The sequence below is a fragment of the Colobus angolensis genome, unplaced genomic scaffold, assembly GCF_000951035.1.
Source record: "Colobus angolensis palliatus isolate OR3802 unplaced genomic scaffold, Cang.pa_1.0 Scaffold238, whole genome shotgun sequence".
Taxonomy (NCBI): Eukaryota; Metazoa; Chordata; class Mammalia; order Primates; family Cercopithecidae; genus Colobus; species Colobus angolensis.
In genome coordinates, this window is record NW_012115577.1 from 1,641,997 (window position 1) to 1,657,931 (window position 15,935).

Below are 15,935 nucleotides of genomic sequence, written 5' to 3' on the forward strand. Positions count from 1 at the left end.
CACGCCTGTAATCCCAGCACTTTGGGAGGCTGGGGTGGGCAGATCATGAGGTCGAGATCGAGACCATCCTGGCCAACATGGTGAAACCCTGTCTCCACTAAAAACACAAAAATTAGCTGGGCATGGTGGTGCATGCCTGTAGTCCCAACTACTTGAGAGGCTGAGGCAGGAGAATCGCTTGAACTCGGGAAGTGGAGGTTGCAGTGAGCCAGTATTTCGACACTGCACTCCAGCCTGTCTCAAAAACAAACAAACAAAAATCTGTTTATGGTAAAACTCTCAACAAAGTACAGAAGAAACATACCTCAAAATAATAAAAGCCATATATGGCAAGCCCACAGCTATTATCACACTAAATGGGGAAAAACTGAAAGCCTTACCCCTAAGAACTGGAACAAGATAAAAATGACCACTGTCACCACTCCTATTCATTATAGTAATGGAAGTTCTAGCCAGAGCCATCAGGCAAGATAAAGAAATAAAAGGCATCCAAATTGGAAAATAAGTCAAATTGTCCCTCCTTGCTGGTGTTGTGATCTTATATCTAGAAAAAACCTAAAAGTCTGCCAAAAAGCTCTTAGATCTGATAAATAAATTCAGTAACATTGCAGTATACAAAATCAACATGCAAACATCAGTACCATTTCTATACACAAAGAACTAGCTGAGAAAGAAATTAAGAAGCCATTCCTATTTACAATAGCTACAAAAAAATGCCTAGGAATATATTTACCAAGGAGGTGAAAGATCTCTACAAAGGAAACTATAAAACACTGATGAAAGAAATTGAAGAGGACATAAACAAATAGAAAGGCATTCCATGCTCACGAATTGGAAGAATATCAGTAAAATGATCATACTGCCCAAAGCAACCTACAGATTCAATGCAGTCCCTACCCAGGACATACTTCATAGAGATAGAAAAAACAATCCAAAAATTCATAATGGGCTGGGCATGGTGGCTCATACCTGCAGTCCTAGCACTTTGGGAAACTGAGGCAGGTGGATCACTTGAGCTTAGGAGTTCAAGACCAGCCTGGGCAACATGGCAAAACCCCATCTCTACAAAAATTACAAAAATTAGCTGGGTGTGGTGGCATGTGCATGTGGTCCCAGCTACTTAGGGGGCCGAGGCAGGAGGATCGCTTGAACCGCAGGAGATTAAGGCTGCAGTGAGCTGGTATTGCTCCACTGTGTTCCAGCCTGGGTGACAAAGTGAGACCCTATCTCAAAAAAAAAAAAAAAAAAAAAATTCATATGGAACCACAAAAGAGCTCCGTCCAATAGCTAAAACAATTCTGAGCAGAAACAACAAAGCTGGAAGCATCACATTACCTCTCTTCAAAATATATTACATAGCTATAGTAATAGCTTTGTAACTATTATAGTAGGAACCAAGTCAGCATGGTACTGGCATAAAACAGACACATAGACCAATGGAAAGAATAGAGAACCCAGAAATAATACCATGTACTTACAGCCAACTGACTTTCAACAAAGGCACCAAGAAAGGACACCCTTTTCAATAAATGGTGCTGGGAAAACAGGATATCCATATGCAGAAGAATGCAGCTAGGCTTGTATCTCTTACCATATTAAAAAATCAACCAAAAATGGATTAAAGGCTTAAATGATAGACCCAAAACTTAAAACTACTAAACAAGAACATAGGGGAGATGCTCGAGAACATTGATCTAGGCAAAGATTTTATGGTTAAGACATCAAAAGCATAGGCAACAACAACAGCAACAACAAAAAAAATAGGCAGGTGGGACTATATTAAACTAAAAATCTGCACTGCAAAGAAAACAACAGAGTGAAGAGACCAACTGTAGATGGGAAAAAAATTTTCAAATTATCCAACAGGGAACTAATATCCAGAGTGTACAAGGAACACAATTCAACAGTAAAAAAATAAATAATCCCCTTAAAAATGGTCAAGGGATCTGAATAGAAATTTCTTTAAAAAAAGACACACAAATGGCCAACATGTGTGTGAAAAAGATGCTCAACATCACTAATTATTAGGGAAATTTAAAGCAAACCACAATGAGATATCATCTTACCCTAGCTAGAATAGCTATTATTAAAAAGACAAAAATGGTAGCTAGGATGTAAAGACAAACTCTTACACACGGTTGGTGGGAAGGTAAGTTAGTACAGCCACTATGGAAAACAGTATGGAGATTTCTCAGAAAACTGAAAATAGATACATGTGATCCAGCAATACCACCACTGGGTATTGATCCAAAGGTAAGGAAATTGATGTATCAAAGGGATACTGGCACTCCCATGTTTACTGTGGTACTATTTACAATAGCAAAGATAGGGAATCAACCTAACTATCCATCAATGGATGAATAGATTAAGAAGATGTGGCAAATATACACAATGGAATACTATTTAGCTTTAAAAAGAACAGAATCTTGTCATTTCCACTAACATGGACAGAACAGGAGGTTCTGATATTGAGTGAAATAAGCCAGGCACAGAAAGACAAATATTGCATTGTTCTCACTCACATGTGCGAGCCTAAAAAAGTTGATCTAATCGAGGTAAAGAGCAGAAAGATAGTATCCAGAGGCTGGGAAGGGTGTGTGTGTAGGGGTGGGGTGAGGTGCGGGGGGCAGTGTTGGAGAGAGGTAGGTTGATGGGTACAAACGTACAGTCAGAAGGAATAAGTTCTAGTGTTTGGTAGCACAGTAGGGTGACTGTAATTAACAACAATATATTGTGTATTTCAAAATAACTAGAAGAGAAGACTTGAAATATTCCCAACACAGAGAAATAAATGCTTCAGGTAATGGATATCCTATACCCTAACTTCATTATTAGATACTATGCATGTATCAAAATATCACATGTACCCCGTAAATATGTGCAAATATTATGTACAAATAAAAAGTCACACTCTATGCTTTATTTACAATTTTTGTCAATTATACCTCAATAAATCTGGAAAAAAATGTATGCAATCAAAGTTTTAAAGTATATTCCCCAATATGTGCAACTATTACTACATTGAATTTTAGAATATTATCATCACCTGAAAAAGAAACCCCATGCTCTGTAGCTATTACTCTCTTATCCCTGCTTGCCCATCATCCCAAACCCTAAGCAAGAATTCATCCCAAACCCTAAGCAAGAATTAATCTATATTCTATCTGTATGGATTTGCCTATTTTGGAAAATTCATATGTAAATATAATCATATATGGTCTTTTGTGATTGGCTTCTTTCACTTAATGTTTCCAAGCATCATTTACATTATAGCATGTATCAGTATTTCATTGCTTTTTCCTACATTCCATGGATGTATCACATTTTTTTATTTATCAGTTTATAGACATCTGGATTGTTCCTGTCTTTTGGCTAACACAAATAATGCGTCTATGAATGTTTATTTACAAATTTTTGTGTGACACATTTTTATTTCTATTGGGCATATACCTAGGAATGGAATTGGTGAGTCCTTTGGTATCTCCATTTTTAATCAGTTGAGCCACAGCCTGACTCCTTCCGAAGGGACTACGTAATTACACATTCCTGCCAGCAGTGTCTGAGGGTTCTCATTCCTGCATATCTTTAACAACACTTACTATCTGATGTTTTGATTCTAGCCATTCTGTGACTGGGAAGTGGTATCTCATTGTGTGTGTGTGTGATTTTTTTTTTTTAGATAGTCTCGCTCTGTTGCCCTGGCTGGAGTGCAGTGGCACGGTCTCAGCTTACTGCAACATCCGCCTCCCAGGTTCAAGACATTCTCCTGCCTCAGCCTCCCAAGTAGCTGAGATTACAGGTGCCTGCCACCACGGTAGAGATGGGGTTTCACCATGTTGGCCAGGCTGGTCTCAAACTCCTGACTTTGTGATCCATCTGCCTTGGCCTCCTAAAGTGCTGGGTAGAATTACAGGCGTGAGCCACCATACCTGGCCTTCATTGTGGTTTTAAATTGCATTTCCCTAATACTGTTGATCATTATTTTGTGAACTTATTGGCTATTTGTATATCTTCTTTAGGGAAATGATTGTTCATAACTTTTGCTCATTCTATTTATTTTTTATTTTTTATTTAGAGACAGAGTCTCACTCTGTCATCCAGGCTGGAGTGTAGTGGTGCGATCTTGGCTCACTACAACCTCCGCCTCTTGTGTTCAAGCGATTCTTGTGCCTCAACCTCCCAAGTAGCTGGGACTACAGGTGTGTACCACATCCAGCTAATTTTTGTATTTTTAGTAAAGGGAGGATTTCACCATCAGGCTGATCTTGAACTCCTGACCTCAAGTGATCCACCCACTTCTGCCTCCCAAAGTGTTGAGATTACAGGCGTGAGCCACTGCGCTCAGCCTCCTGTGCTCATTTCAAAATTGAGATTATATGTGTTTTGTGATTAAGTTGTAAGAGATTGTTACATATTCTAGAAACAGATCTCTTGTTAGATGTATGATTGCAAATCTTTTCTCCTTTCCTATGGGTTTTTTTCACTTTCTTTAAAAAATTAATTTTTAAAACTGTTTTAATTTTTTGATTTAAATGTTTACTGTTAATTAGTAAATACGCATATGGGGTACAGGGTGATGTTTTGATATATGTATATATTGTGGATCACTTTCTTGATAGTGTCCTTTGAAGCATACAAATTTTAAATTTGATGACATCTGATTTTTCTCAATATTATCTAATATCTTTTGTTTGTACTTTGGCACAATATCTAAGAATCCATTGTCCAACCTGAGTTCACAAATATATATATATCTATACTTTTTTGAGATGGAGTCTCACTCTGTTGCCCAGGCTGGAGTGCAGTGGCATGATCTTGGCTCACTGCAACCTCTGCCTCCCGGGTTCAAGCGATTCTCCTGCCTCAGCCTCCCGAGTAGCTGGGACTACAGGCGCCCGCCACCACGCCCGGCTAATTTTGTATTTTTAGTAGAGACGGGGTTTCACCATGTTGGTCAGGATGGTCTCAAACTCCTGACCTCGTGATCCTCCTGTCTCAGCCTCCCAAAGTGCTGGGATTCCAAGTGTGAGCCACCGCACCCGGCCAGTTCATAAAGATTTATCGCCTAGGTTTTCCTCCAAGAATTTTTGTAATTTCACCACTAACATTTAGGTCTTTCTTCTATTTTGAGCTTATTTTTGTATATAGTGTGAGGTAAAGTCCTGTATTAGTTTCCTAGACCTTGTGTAACACATTGCCAAGATTTGATGGCTTAAAACAGCAAACGTGTATTCTCTCACTGTTCTGGAGGCCAGAAGTTTGAAATCCAGGTGTTGGCAGGATTAGTTTCTTCTGAAGGCTCTGGGGAAAGTTCATTCCATGATACTTTCCTAACTTGTGGTAGCTGTTGGTAGTTGTTGTTCCATTGGCTTGGAGATACATCACCAAAATCTTTGCCTTCATCTTCACATGGCATTCTTGTCTGTGTCTCTTCTCTGTGTTTATGTCACATCTCCCTCTCTTTTCTTTTATTAAGACACCAGTCATTGGATTTAGGTCCCACCCTAAATCCAGGATGATCTCTTCTTGGGAACCTGAACTTAATTACATATACAAAGACACTCTAAATAAGTTCACATTCACAGGTACTGGTGGTCAGGTCTTAGACAAACCTTTCGGAGTACACACTTCAACCACCATAAGGTCCCCTGCATCATTTTGTATGTGGCTATCAAGTTTCCCCAGTACCATTTGTTGAAAAGACTGTTCTTTCCCCCATCGAGTGTGCTCAGCACCCTTGCTGAAAATGTGTTGACCATAGACACATGGTTTTATTTCTGAATTTCATTTCTATTCTATTGATCTATGTCTGTCTTACATAAGTACCACACTGTCTTGATTACCATTACTTTATGTGATGATTTGAAATGGGAAAGAATGAGTTCTACTTTGTTCTTTTCTTCCTTCTTTTTATTTTTTAGAGACAGTTTCTTACCCTGTAACGCACACTGGAGTGCAGTGGCATAATCATGGCTCACTGCACCCTCAGCCTTCTAGGCTAAAGCAATCCCCCTGCCTCAGCCTCCCAAGTAGCTGGGATGACAGGTGTGTACCACCATGCCCCACTAATTTTAATTTTTTTGTAGAGACAGGATCTTGCTGTGTTGCCCAGGCTGGTCTTGAACTTGTACTTGAACTTCTAGCCTCAAGCAATCCTCCAGCCTCAGCCTCCCAAAGTGCTGCGATTGATTACAGGCATGAGCCACTGTGCCTGGCCCTTTGTTCTTTTTTTCAAGATTGTTTGCATAGTCTGTGTCCCTTTAATTTCTTTATAAATTTATAATCAGTTTGCAATTACTATGAAGAAGTCATTTAGGAATCTGATAGAGATTGTGATGAATCTGTCAGTTTGGAAATATAATCATTGAGTTATGTTAAATATAATCCATGAACTTTACTCCATTTAGATTTTTAATTTCTTTCATCAATGTTTGATTTGCACTTCTTTTTTTTTTTTTTTTGAGGCAGAGTCTCGCTCTGTCGCCCGGACTGGAGTGCAGTGGCCAGATCTCAGCTCACTGCAAGCTCCGCCTCCCGGGTTTACGCCATTCTCCTGCCTCAGCCTCCCGAGTAGCTGGGACTACAGGCGCCCGCCACCTCGCCCGGCTAGTTTTTTTTATTTTTAGTAGAGACGGGGTTTCACCGTGTTAGCCAGGATGGTCTCGATCTCCTGACCTCGTGATCTGCCCGTCTCGGCCTCCCAAAGTGCTGGGATTACAGGCTTGAGCCACCGCGCCCGACTGATTTGCACTTCTTTTGTTAAATTTGCTTCTAAGTATTTTGTTCCTTTAAAGCTATTACAAATGGAATTGTTTTCTTAATTTCATTTCTGGATTTGTCATTGCAAGGATTTAGAAATATAATTGATTTTTGTACACTGGTGTTATATCCTTTATCCTTGCTGAACTTAGTAGTTCTAATAACTCTTTAGTGGATTCTTTAGGAATTTTTATATAAAAGATCATGTCATCTGTGAATGTAGTTTTACTTCTTTCTTTCCGATCTAAATATACTTCATTGCTTTTTATTGTCTAATTATCTTAGCTACAACCTTCAGTAATGTTGAATAGACATGGTGGGAGTGGATATTCTTGTTTTACTGCTGATCTTAGGAGGAAAGCAACCAGTCTTCCACCATTAAATATTGATATGGTTTGGATTTGTGTACCCACCCAAATCTCATGTCAAATTGTAATGCCCAGTGTTGGAGGAAGGGTGTGGTGTGAGGTGATTGGGTCATGGGGGTGGACTTCCCCCTTGCTGTTCTCATGAGAGTGAGTTTTCATTGAGATTTCGTAGTGAGATTTGGTTTTCTAAACGTGTGTGCCACCTCCCTCTTCTCGCTTCTTCCTGCTCCAGCCATGTAAGATGTACTAGCTTCCCCTTCACTTTCCACCATAATTGTGTTTCCTGAGGCCTCCCCAGAAGCAGAAACCTGTATAGCCTGCAGAACCTTGAGCCAATTAAACCTCTTTTCTTTATAAATTATCCAGTTTCATGTATTTCTTTATAGCAATGCATAAATGGACTAATACAGGTATGATGTTAGCTGTAGGTTTTTTATAGATGCCCTTTATCCAGCTGAAAAAGTTCCTTTCAATTCCCAGTTTGTTGACTCTTTCTTTTTCTTTCTTTCTTTCTTTCTTTCTCTCTCTCTCTCTCTCTCTCTTTCTTTCTTTCTTTCTTTTTTTTTTGTAACATGGTCTCAACACATTGCCCAAGATGTCCTTGAACTTCTGGCCTCAAGCGATTCTCTTGCCTCAGCTTCCTTGAGTAGCTGGGACTATAGACACATGCCACTGTACCCACCTGTTGACTGTTTCTATTAAGAAAGAGTATCAAATTTGGTCAAAACCTTTTTTCTGCATCTATTGAGATAATCATGGGGTTTTTTATTCTATTGATATTATATATTGCATTAGTTGATTTTTTGGATGTTAAACCCACCTTGCATTCCTAGAGTAAATGTCACTTTGTCATGGTATGTAATTATTTTTGTAAGCTGCTGGGTTGTTTGCTACTATTTTCTTGAAGATTTTTCACATCTATATTCATGAATAGTGATCTGTAGTTTTTTTGTGATTTTTTTTTTTTGTCTGGTTTTGGTACCAGCCTTATAGAACATTCGTTATAGAATATGTTGGGCAGTGTTCCTTTTTGGAAGAGTTTGTGAAGAAATGGTTTAATATCAGTTATTCATAGATTAGAGTTTGAGTAGCATGGTGACAAGCCTAGGATAATTTATTTAGACTTTTATGGATGCTCTGGACTGAATGTTTCTGTCCTCAATCCCCCACCCAAATTCCTATGTTTAAACTTAATCCCCAGTGTGATATTATTTAGAGGTGGGGCCTTTTGGAGGTGATTAGGTTATGAATGCAGAGCTCCCGTGAATGGGATCACTGCCCTTATCAAAAAGACCCCAGGCAGTTCTCTTCACTTTCTGCCATGTGAGGTCACTTGGAGAAGACACAAGTTTATGAAACAGGAAAGGAGCCATCATCAGACATGAAATTAACCAACACCTTGCTCTTGGACCTGCCAGCCTCCAGAACTGTGAGAAATACATTTATGTTGTTTATAAGCCACCCAGTCTAAGGTATTCTGTTATAGCAGCTTGAGTGGACTAAGACAGTGGGGGTATGTGGTGTTATTTATTGGTTTTTGGCCATAGTTACTGGTTCCTAGCTCCTATATTCCCTTGTTACAGTCTTTTGTAATAATGTTGGGTGTGTTAGGCCTCAGCAGGCCTCAGGAATCACAATCTCTCTTCTGGCCTCATTTCATTTGCCCCAAGGCAGGACTCTAATCTTCTGCCTTTCTGATTATGGGTCTTGAGACCCTCTCCAGAGAGGGTCCCACACTATACCTTGGGAGAAGGAATGCTGGCATCATGAAGCTTCTGTAAAAACCCAGGAGAACTGGGTTCAGGGAGCTTCCAGGTAGCTGAACAAGTGGAGGTTTTAGGAGGGTGGTATGTCCAGGAAGGTCATGGAAGCTCCATGCTCCTTCCCAGGTACCTCACCCTACACATATTTTCATCTGTATCCTTTGTAATATCCTTTATAATAAACTAGTAAACGTAAAAGAATCCCTGAATTCTGAGTTACTCCAGCAAATTAGTGAAGCCCAAAGCAGGGGTGGGAACTCCTGTGATTGGTGTCTGATGTGGAGTAGTCTTGGGGACTAAGCCCCCAATCTGTGGGATATGATGCTATCTCCAGGTAGATAGTGTTGACGTTGAACTGGAGGATACCCAGTTGATTTCCACTGCTTGGAGTGTGGGGAAAAACCTCCACACCTTTGGTCACAGAAGTCTTCTGTGTTGATGATTGTTGTGGTGGTGTGAGAGCAGAGGAAAAATGTGGTTTGAGAGAGGGTTTCCTAAAATAGGCTTACAAAAGCATAAATGTCACAGATGCTCTTTCCAGAAAATACGTGCATATACAAAGAAATATAAATATTAGTATAAAATCTTAGTGTAGGCCGGGCGCGGTGGCTCAAGCCTGTAATCCCAGCACTTCGGGAGGCTGAGATGGGCGGATCATGAGGTCAGGAGATCGAGACCATCCTGGCTAACACGGTGAAACCCTGTCTCTACTGAAAAATACAAAAAACTAGCCGGGCGAGGTGGTGGGCGCCTATAGTCCCAGCTACTCGGGAGGCTGAGGCAGGAGAATGGTGTAAACCTGGGAGGCGGAGCTTGCAGTGAGCTGAGATCCGGCCACTGCACTCCAGCCTGGGTGACAGAACGAGACTCCATCTCAAAAAAAAAAAAAAAATCTTAGTGTATACACAGGTCCTCTGAAGTCTTAGAAATCTAGATTTAAAAAAATCCTAACAAGAGATAAGTTTTGAGCAATCATTTCACCATTTCACAATGCCATTCTACTTACCTGATTATAAACTGATCAGGGAAAAGCAGTACTTCATAACTGACTATCAAGGGAGTAAGTTGAAAGATGTAATTAATTAGTCACTCATTCATGCAACCAAACCCAAGTGTCTATGATGTACCAGATGCAGTTTTAGTCTCAGATTACGGCTCTAGGAATTGACTTTTTTTCATTCTTTTTCCACTCTATCTTCCAGTGTCCCAGCACCTGAACCCTCTTTCCATGTTAGCAGAATTTCATACTTAAAGAGTATGATTTCATACTTAAAGAATTTCACACTTAAAGAGTCATCGTAGGAGGCAGACACCAACTCCTTCCACAAAAGAGAAAAACTCACTTTTCCAAACATTCTGACAGCTGGATATGGGATGAGGCTTAGGTTCCACCAACAGATAACCATTTGCTGGATTCTGACTTGGCCTGGTGACACAAGCTGGTACTGTGCACACATTTTAGTAAGTGTGGTGTGAGTGGCAGCAGCGATGTCCATTTGCCAGGAGCAGTTGTGACAGCAGTTCTATCTGCAAGGTCCAGTGTCTAGCTTTAGAGTTCCATCTCTGCCCAGCATCAGGGGCAGTGATTCCTATGTGAGACTCTGCCTAGGATGGGATTTAGATTCAGATCGTAGCTACGTAGCTTTAAGCCTATTCTCACAGGCCTTCCCAAAATAAAATAAACGCCAACCTAATGAAAATAGATAGAGAGAGAGATAGATAGATAGATAGATAGATAGATAGATAGATAGATAGATAGATAGATGAGTCCTTTATGTTTAAGTTAGAAAAAATCGCATTTAAATGTGAACTTAACTGGGCGAGGTGGCGGGCGCTTGTAGTCCCAGCTACTTGGGAGGCTGAGGCAGGAGAATGGCATAAACCCGGGAGGCGGAGCCTGCAGTGAGCTGAGATCCGGCCACTGCACTCCAGCCTGGGCGACAGAGTGAGACTCTGCCTCAAAAAAAAAAAAGACCCTTTCCCACCCTAGGCACTGTTGATCGCTGACCTCAGTGGTTCCCACTCTGGCTGATCACCAGGATTCCTTGTAGGTTTGTTACAAAATACTCAGGCCTTTCCCCATTCCCACCATCTCAGAAGTGGAATTGGAGCTCAGGAATAACAAGCTGCAGGTGAGGCTGACGCACAGCCACGTGGGAATCCTGGTCTACATTCTTGCTACCAAAAGTGTGATCTGAAGACCATCAGTGTCTGCCCCAACTTTTTTATAAACACAGAATCTCATTCTCAACTCCAGACCACCTGAATCTTAGAAAGTTGTCCAGGTAATTCCTACACACACTAAAATTTGAGATTCTCAGATTTACATAGTTTCTAGATGTGGTGTTAGAACTGTACGGTCTGCTGTCAGAGTGTGTTATGATGAAATCCCTTAGCACTGAAGGTCCAGGGTTCAGTCCATGTCCTTTTTCTCTTCTATAGCCATCACTCCCTTGGTGACTCATGCATGCTCTATGCTTTAAATATCATTAATATGGCATTAGCTGCTAAATCTATTTTCCCAGCCCAGACATTTCTCCTAAATTCCCAACTTGCCTCACTTGAATGCCTGACATCTGAGATTCAACATTTCCTAAATTGAATGCCTGTGGTGCCCCCTCCTCAGATATGCCCCTTTCAGAATTTTCCCCATCTCTGCTGACAATAACTTCATTTTTCTACTTGCACAGTCTGAAATTTTGGGGTTCCTCTTTGACTCCTCTTTTTCATACTCCAGACTTAATCCATTAGGAAGTGCTGTGAAGTCCATATTGAGAATATGTCCGGAATCCAATCACTTCCCACTCTTTTCTCTGCTCACACCCCAGGCAAAGCAACCAGCATCTCTAGTCTGAAATACTGCACTAGTTTCCTACAGCTTTCCCACTTTCTCACTCACCCCTCATCTCTCAATTCTGTTCTCAGCATAGCAGCCAAGGTGATCCTTTTAAAAGATATACCAGTCTCTACTCTGCTGACAGCAGTTTTGTATCTCCCCCATCTCACTCAGAGCAAAGTCAAAACCCTTCCAGTATCCTCGAGCCTACATGATCTCCCCAAATCTCTGACCTTATCTCAGTGACTCTGCTGCAGCTATCTTAGCCCCCTTTACTTTTCCCACAACACAGATGTGCTCCTGTTCTGGTGCCTTTGCACTGGGTGTTCCCCTGCCTGGAAAGAACCTGCCCCAGACATCATCATAGATAATTCATCTTTTCTCTAAGGCCACATTCCCAATGAGACACACGCAGACCACTCTAGTAAAACAGCCATCTTCCCTGTCCCCACACACCCACAGTCTGGATCACCTGCCCCACAGCCCTGAGCACCTTTTGCCAGAAACACTTTCCTTGGTTACTCTGCTTATAGTTCATAGTCTGTGTTTTCCCACTAAAACATGTGCCCCTCAAGGCCAGCAGTTTTTGCCTGATTTTAGTTTCCAGATGTAAAACTAGCATTTCATATAGCCAGCACTCAACAAATATTGGCTAAATGAATGACCAGTGTACAGCACCTCCCTATTCTAGAAACAGTATCTTTATTAACGTAGCTGCAGACCACATGTTGTTTTGTGGCAGCTACAGTGAAACAACCGCTCGTGTTGACATCAGTGCCGCCTGTACTTTTCTCACAACTGCTGTTCTCACCTCCCTCCCACACCAACCCTCATATATCATAGCACACAATTATAGTTCCCTTTTCTGAAAAAAAAAAAAAGTGATCCTAGGCTTATGGACCCTATTTTCCAACCAACTGTGAATTAGAGTCTAGACATCCATGAGTTTGGATTTGAACCAGCACTAGGATTATTACAGCCAAAAGCAGGGAGAGGGGGTAGGTGAGCCAAAAATAAATTCCTGTTAGAAACCTAACAGGAGTTATCTAAGGTGAGAAACTGGGATCTGGTCTCTAATTCCAGAATTTGATTTCCTGAAAAAGATTGGGGAAAAGATGGAAAGAACAATCCAGGAAACAGCTTTGGAAGGACAAGAGCTGGATGGGTCTAAAAATTGGTGTCTTGATACCACAGAGACTCCTGTGTGCAGGGGCTACCCCAGGCCTTGTGAGGACAATGACAGAAAAAGTAACTCCTACTGCTGTAACAGAGGAGATTGGAGACTTGGAGACCAGGACTCAGATATAAGAACAAGAATAGGCATAGACTTCTGTCAAAACAAAACAATGAAAAAGATGGGGGCGGAGGGCCAGACCCAAGCCTGAGCCTAGGCTGACCTGACTTAGGTCACGCAAAGCCCTTGCCACAGTCCTAGAGACAGGGTAAGGCCTGGCCCCTCTCCTCCTATACCAAATGCTCTTTGTCACACATTCTCCCTTAATCCAGAGCTAGGAGTTATATCATCATTTCTCAAACGTTTTGGTTTCAGGATCTCTGCATGCTCTTAGGAATTAATGAGGACTCCAAAGGTAATTTTATGTGAGTTACATATGTTAATATTTACCATACTAGAAACTAAAATCATTTAAATTATTTTATTCATTTAGAATATTAATAATGCATTGCAAGTTAGAAATATTTTTATGCAAAGTCAGTATTTCCCAAAATAAACAGTATAGTGAGAAGAGTGCATCTTTTTACATTTTGTATGTTTGTAAATCTTATGTATCTCATTAGAAGATTAATGAATTTTCATCTCCTTTTCTTCATTTAATCTGTTATTTTGGTTGAAGTGTATGAAAAAAAATCCATCCTCACACAATCATATTTTTGTTGCTATTCTTGTTCTGGATTTTGTGGGGGGTTTTGTTTGTTTGTTTGTTTTGGAGATGTGGTCTCATGCTGTCACCCAGGCTTGAGTGTAGTGGTGTGATCATAGCGCACTGCAGCCTCGAATTCCTGGACTCAAGTGATCCTCCCAGCTCAGCCTCATGAGCAGCTGTGACCACAGGCATGAAACACCACCACAGCTAATTTTGTTTATTTTTTGTAGAGATGTGGGTCTCATTCTGTTGCCCAGGCTGGTCTCGAACTCTGGGGCAGAACTCCTAGGCTCAAGCGATTCTCCTGCCTTGGCCTCCCAAAATGCTGGGGTTACAGGTGTGAGTCACCTCGCTAGGCCGGGAATGTTTTAATACCATTTTTAGAAAATTGTGGATATTCATCCTTGATACTACACTAAAATGATAGAAGTGTTAGCTTCTTAAAGGTTATTTGTAATGTGGAACATGAAACTATCAATAACTGTTTCACATGCTGTTACATTAAAACACATAGGGCTGTCTTCCACATTGAATGCATCTGGTATAATACATGACTTTAAAGAAAAGAAATACAATTTCACCGCATTATGTCTTTCAGTGTTGACACATTTAACTACAAGTTATCAAAAAAAATCAATCAATTTTTTAATATTACCACAGATATCACCAGAAAAGGTTGTTAAGTATTGGGAAGCCGTCAGGCTTACAATGGTGAGTACAAGTTCTCCAGGATTCTAATTTTTCTCTTGAGAGCTTGCCTTTTATCATTGGGAATAATACTGTCAGTGGATTATGTGGAGGGGACAGGCTCATGTTCATTTTTGAGAAAGTGTCAGCCAAATATTCAAGTCTAAATGATAATCATTTCTGTAATTCATTCTTTCAAGTAAAAAGGATATTCCGTAAAAAATAGACTAGTACAACTCACAAAATGATTTTGTGGACATGAACATTTTAATTTGTTTTTGTTTTAAGACAGGGTCTCACTCTGTTACCCAAGCTGGAGTGCAGTGGCGCAATTTTGGCTTACTGAAACCTCTACCTCCTGGTTTCAAGTGAGTCTCATGACTCAGCTTCCCTAGTAGCTGGGACTAAAGGTGTGCACCACCATGCCTGGCTAATTTTGTATTTTTAGTAGAGATGGGGTTTCACTATGTTGGCCAGGTTGGTCTTGAACTCCTGACCTCAAATGATCCACCTGCCTAGGCCTCCCACAGTGCTAGAATTAATTGCAGGTGTGAGCCACTGCACCTGGCCTCAAACATCCTAATTTGGAATGTGGTAGAAGTACCTTATGTGTACTTACCACTTAATCATTTAATTTAATTTCTCTCCAATCAAAATAAGAAACCAGTATGATCTCACTTCTATTAACTTCTGAAGGTTTACAGCAGTTAAAGTATTTTTGCTTCTTTGTATAAAGGTTAAAAAAAATCATTTTTAAAATAAAATACAAGAGCAGCCAATTTCACCATTGAGTAAAAGTAAAAACTGAGATTCTTTTTAAAATTAGTCCAAAGTGGCATTTAGGAATTTAGTTGTAGGCTGCTGTGCTGACACCATCACAAACCAAAGTGTAGGGCTGGGTCTGGTTTTGTTTCGGTTTTCTTTTCAATATCAAGTGCTCATGGATTAAGTTCTGGAAATGTTCCAATTGTAAGGCAGGGATCTGTTTGGATTCCACCATGAGTATGCTCCTTGGGTTGGATGCTGGAGAGTGAGGCACGTTTTGCTGGACCCATGTCGACTACTTTGTAGTCATCAAGGTAAAAAACTTCATCGTCTCCTTCTTGGTATTCCATTCTTTGGAAATCTACTTGGTACCGCAAGAGACCCCCAATTCCACCAAATCCTTTCACAAACTGAGACCCTTCTTGTTATTTATATGTGACAAATTCCAAAGTAACTCCAACCTTTTTATAGTTGTTAGCAAACCATTCCAACAGGGGCATGCTCTCGATAAGCTCATGTTCCCGTCCGGTCTCTTTGTGAAATGAGATTTATCCTTTTCTTGCTCTGGAGTTAGATACAGAATTTTCTCCTCTTCTGTGCCTTGGCAATGAAGAACATATCCCATTATATTCAGATTTTCATAGGCTATTAAAATTTCTGCAGCTCCCATTTCCAAAGCCTTTAGTGTATCTTCAATGCCAAAACAGTACCTGCCTGTGTCCTGGCTGATTTCATCAGTGTATCATCCTATTAATTTCTTCTTTTGAATAAATTTCACTTTGGAGAAGAATTTGGTAGATAACTCAACAGCTTGGTTGAATCAATTTTCACCACTATAGGATATATCAACCTTTTTTTTTTTTTCTTTTTTTTT

The 15,935-nt window shown here is 40.4% G+C and overlaps 1 pseudogene across 1 annotated transcript in view; it reads right to left on the reverse strand.

Annotated features, from left to right (window-relative positions):
* Nucleotides 1–14,934: 14,934 nt before the first annotated feature.
* LOC105513967 overlaps nt 14,935–15,935 on the reverse strand; it is a 4,926-nt pseudogene continuing 3,925 nt past the window's right edge. Inside the window, exon 2 of the transcript XR_001002107.1 lies at nt 14,935–15,911. The product of XR_001002107.1 is annotated as a eukaryotic peptide chain release factor subunit 1-like (transcript). The remainder of the gene's footprint in view (nt 15,912–15,935) is intronic.